Source organism: Sphaeramia orbicularis, chromosome 20 (assembly GCF_902148855.1).
Source record: "Sphaeramia orbicularis chromosome 20, fSphaOr1.1, whole genome shotgun sequence".
Classification (NCBI taxonomy): Eukaryota; Metazoa; Chordata; class Actinopteri; order Kurtiformes; family Apogonidae; genus Sphaeramia; species Sphaeramia orbicularis.
The window spans coordinates 32,037,225-32,042,645 of record NC_043976.1 but is presented as its reverse complement, the minus strand read 5'-3'; positions in this window follow the sequence as shown (position 1 = coordinate 32,042,645).

Below are 5,421 nucleotides of genomic sequence, written 5' to 3'. Positions count from 1 at the left end.
CCTGACCTGCTGACTCCAGCAGCCGTGAGCGGAATGGGCTGTATGCAACACAAACCAGAAATAAGCTGCATACATATATATATTTATTTATTTTTTTTACCCGGTGCATAAATGGACCATATCATAACCTGCGCTGGGCTTGTCTTTGCTGAGATTTTGCACACGTTGTGGTTTTAAGAGATGGTGCACTTTGGATCGCATTACCAATTTGATTTGGTTTAAATCATATACATTTAGTGCAGGTTTGAAATGTTATAACTGAAATGGAACTGTAAAAATTATACTGCCAGTGCCTCTTAAAGAGACTCCCACAGCCCACCTTAAAGACTAAGACTGATACATTAAAATGATGAAGGGAAATTCAACATTTTTCTTCTTTGTTACTCAACCTTCATAAGATTAAAATACAATAAAAAATCATCATTTTGTTGAAATTGCTTTTTTCCAAGACTGTACTAGTTACTTAGTACATCCATGTGAACTAAATATGTACCACATCTGGCCTGAGAACATTATTCACATCTATTTTGCATTCATCCAATTGACTGTTTTCCCCTTTTATTACTTTCAAGAACTGAATAATAGTCAATATAATCAGACGTTATTGACAAGAATATGTATTAAAAAAAAGGGATGGGTATAGCATCCCTTTAGGTAATAACAGACTTTAGTTTTTTTAAATCAGTGCTTCTGACTTGTATTTTTGCAGTGTTCACCTATTGAACACTGAGCCTGTTTACATGACCATAAAAGTCCGATAACTGGGAATAATTAATAATAATTGTAATAATCAGATCTAACGCATTTACATGCACTTAAGAAATGCAATAATGTAAAAACCCTGGTTTAGACACGCCAGTCTATTATCAGATTTCTTTCGGAGTACGTACATACTAGGAATGCATCGGTACAGCTTATCCACGGTTCGGTACATATTGCAGCTGTTGAGTCATGGTTCATGGTATGGTTCGGATGCAGAGGTCAGCCGGAGTCCAGCTGTGCACCAAAACATAACTGGGAGCATTAAGGCTCATTTCTGTTCGCTTTACGTACATAAATAAATCTGTTTCTAATGTTGTCATGCGTCACTGCCTTCATACTTCCATGCGTCATGTATGTTGGAATGAGCGTTTCTGAATCCATCCACCAGAGGGCGCCACTTTTAATTTCCATACTGGTCGAATACCATGAAAAAGAGTTAAGTTTTTTGAGAGGAAGAAGAAGAAGAAAGTTAATAATATCAAACAGGGCGACAACAGAGGAGGTTTTACTAATGTGGAGACTAGTGTCAATATTGATAAGGGTAGTTGTCATAAATACTATGTCTGTCATTTTTCACTAACTCACAGTCACTCTTTGAAAAGTTCCTCTATTCTCCGTCTGGGTATGGATCCGCAAGCTTCCGGAAAATGGACAGAACACTCCGCCCGTGTCCGCCTGCACCTTACTTGGAATTGGATCAGAGTTCTGTTTAAGTCAAACGGGCTGAGTGCAGCACATAGCAGGGCTCTGCATTCAGCTCCAACCAATGACGGTAGAATTCCATGTCAGTCGTCTTGCAAAGCTCTACTGTAAACGTGAGTTGTCTGGAAATGTCATCTGAAAATGACAAATGAGCTGTACCGCCATACATGCCCATATTGAAACGCTAGGGGTGTAAAGACCGTATCGTTGCACCCCTAGTACATACACAGTGATGGTGGGCTTCAACTTCCTGTGATTGTCTTCTGCTCGTGTTTGACTATGTTCCTTCTGTTCTTTATGATTTTAATTATATTTACACATGTGCAGACGTGAAAGAATGAAATAAATCAGATTAATAGGCTGATCTCATGAAATCGTGTTGTATGTCACGCCAGTTCTTATGGCATTTGGTGTGCTATATGTATGCATTTTCATCATTTTGCGTGTTATTCAACGCCATTTGATCGCATGTCATTGTAGACCAAGATCCATAACCATGAACCCTAAACCTAACCATTAATCACATAGTATTTTACATGGCATGAACATACATGCAGAAAACTTCTAATGTGTGCAGATAACATGCCAATTAAAAGTGGTGTATTATTTGTGCACAATTCATGATATCACATTGAGATTAACCTGTATACATGCAGGAAGACGTCGGAGTATTAGGTGTTTTTATCTGATATCTCATAGTCAGATTACTGCCGTTATCTGATAAAGCATATCCATCCATCCATTATCTGCTGCTTTATCTGGGGCCGGGTCGCGGGGGCAACAGTCTAAGCAGGGATGCCCAGACTTCCCTCTCCCCAGACTCCTCCTCCAGCTCTTCCAGGGGGACTCTGAGGTGTTCCCAGGCCAGCCGAGAGACATAGTCACTCCAGCATGTCCTAGGTCTTCCCCAAGGTCTCCTCCTGGTGGGACATGCCCAGAACACCTCCCTAGGGAGGCGTCCAGGAGGCATCTGAAACAGATGCCTGAGCCACCTCAGCAGACCCCTCTCGACGCGGAGGAGCAGCGGTTCTACTCCAAGCTCCTCCCTGGTGACTGAGCTCCTCACCCTATCCCTAAGGGTGCCCCCAGTCACCCTACGGAGGAAACTGATTTCGACCGCTTGTATCCAGGATCTTGTCCTTTTGGTCATGACCCAAAGCTCATGACCATAGGTGAGGGTAGGAATGTAGATTGACCGGTAAATCAAGAGTTTCGCCTCTCAGCTCAGCTCCTTCTGAACCACAACAGACTGATACAGCGACTGCATCACTGCAGACGCTGCACCAATCCGTCTGTCAATCTCACGCTCCATCCTTCCCTCACTCATGAACAAGACCCCAAGATACTTGAACTCCTCCCCTTGGGCCGTGACGTCGCCCGGTATGGCACAGCCGGGGCCCCACCCTGGAGCCAGGCCCGGGGTTGGGGCTCGAAGGCGAGCGCCTGGTGGCTGGGCCTTTGCCCATGGGGCCCGGCCGGGCACAGCCCGAAAGAGCGACGTGGGCCCTTCCTTCGGTGGACCCACCACCCACCGAGGGAACCATAGGGGCTGGGTGCATTGAGGATTGGGTGGCAGTCGACGGCAGGGGCTCGACAACCTGATCCCCGGACACAGTCTGGCTCTTGGGACATAAAGCATATCAGATTATCCTGTTTTACATGATGGGATTGTTTTTACCAAATTCAACCCACCACCACTGACCAAACCTGCACATTACACTTTTTTTCTGCTTAAGAAGTTTTCATTTTCACTTTGGATGCACACTTGCACAGAGCCGATTTTTAGATCCAGCTTTTAACCAATAATTCCGATCCATCCTTTTTCATTTTACTAACACAACACCCAAAAACTCCTCCGAGAACTGGGTACATGTCCACCTGCTTACTCATTACACCTGAATCTTGACTGCATTTACAACTGAGCCACTGAGCCTTGAGGAGACGACATGTGCAAATTTTGACTGGCAAACAGCCAGCGGGGGTTACAATCTAAATGAGAATTTCTGAGCAGGAAGAATAATGAAACAGTTTACTTTTATTGCATCCTCAATGAGAAAAGTATTGACCCACCTTGTGTTCCTGTGGCGTTGTATCTGCAGCACAATAACAGGACAGCGGCGAACGGCGGACTGATCTGGAAAAAAGACGAAGGAAAGCAATTTACCGACTAAAAATGAGGACCGTTCTTTCCTCTCGAATCATTAAGCTGGAGTGGAGTTGTAATTGCTGTTTAAGGAAAATAATCTCTACACAGACAATAGACACCAATATTTGATCCACCGGGTGTTTGGTTTATACAAGAGAAATAGGAGGTACTTACCATTCAGTGTGTGGAGAAGAACATTAAGGAAAGAGGGGGTGTCTTTCCTCTGTAGAGGACATTAGCTGGCCTGGGGGACTCCGCTGCCACTCCCGCCCTTTTGTTATATCCTCTTTCTTTTTAGCAGCCACAAGTGGATCTGCCAGCTTATGTTTCAGGGTCCTGAGCAGTAAATGATCTCTTCAAGTAAGGCCAAAGATAAAGAGAATAAATCCTTGCTTTTTTTTTTGCTGAGAGAAGCTGAAGAAAAGAAAAAGACACTTTATGTCATACTTGTCCTCATATAGCACTGGGCTGGTGTTAAGAGAGCAAATCCCATCATCCACAGCTGCTTCCTCAGCTGTTTGGCGTTTCACTGTACTGTATAAAACTATCAGCCTATTGGAAAAGATATTGACCTGACTACTGCACAAGTTAAACTCATTCCGAGGACAAGTTCTTTTTTTTTTTTTTGTTCAAAATGTAGCAGACTGGAAAGTTTCACTATAAATGGAGGAGTCAAATACATCTAATGGAAGCTTATCCACAGCTAACGATGCAAAAAGTGTGAAATGATTGCATCACATCAGAGGCTAAAATAATGGAAGGATTGACTGCTGTACTCTAATGCAGTATTTGTACTAAATAGTATAAATTCAGAAAATGGTCTTCAGGCTCAAGTTGACTATTACAATGCTAATGTGTCCAACCAACAAAGCAAACCTCTAAATAAACAAAATAACTATAAAGGAAAAGCGGAATATTCACGCTACGACTTTGAAAATTGGTGCAATTTATGTTAAAACTTAACTTATATCTTAAACAGTAAAAGTTATTCATACATTTTTAGTCAATCAATAAACTATCTATATAAGACTCTAGCCTATAGGAAAAGATATTGACCCAACTACCGCACAAGTTAAACTCATTCCAAGGACAATTTCTTTTTTTTTTTTTTTTGTTCAAAATGTAGCAGACTGGAAAGTTTCACTATAAATGGAGGAGTCAAATACATCCAATGGAAGCTCATCCGCAGCTAATGACACAAAAAGTGTCAAACGATCACATCACAGGCTAAAATAATAGAAGGATTAACTGCAGTACTTTGTATTTAACTGCAATATTTATACTAAAAAGTACAAATTCAGAAGACTTCAAGCTCAAACTGACACCATTCCAATGCTAATGTGTCCAACCAACATAGGAAACCACTAAATAAACAAAATGAGTAAAAGGAAAAGCAGAATATTCATACTACAACTTTGAAAATTGGTGCAATTTATGTTAAAACTTAACTTAAACCTTAAACAGTAAAAGTTATTCATACATTTTCAGTCAATCAATAAACTATCTATATAAGACTCTAGCCTATAGGAAAACATATTGACCCAACTACCGCACAAGTTAAACTCATTACAAGGACAATTTCTTTTTTTTTTTTGTTCAAAATGTAGCAGACTGGAAAGTTTCACTATAAATGAAGGAGTCAAATACATCTAATGGAAGCTTATCCACAGCTAATGGTGCAAAAAGTGTGAAATGATTGCATAGCATCAGAGGCTAAAATAATAGAAGGATTGACGGCTGTACTTTAATGCAGTATTTGTACTAAATAGTACAAATTCAGAAAACAGTCTTCAAGCTCAAGTCAACTATTC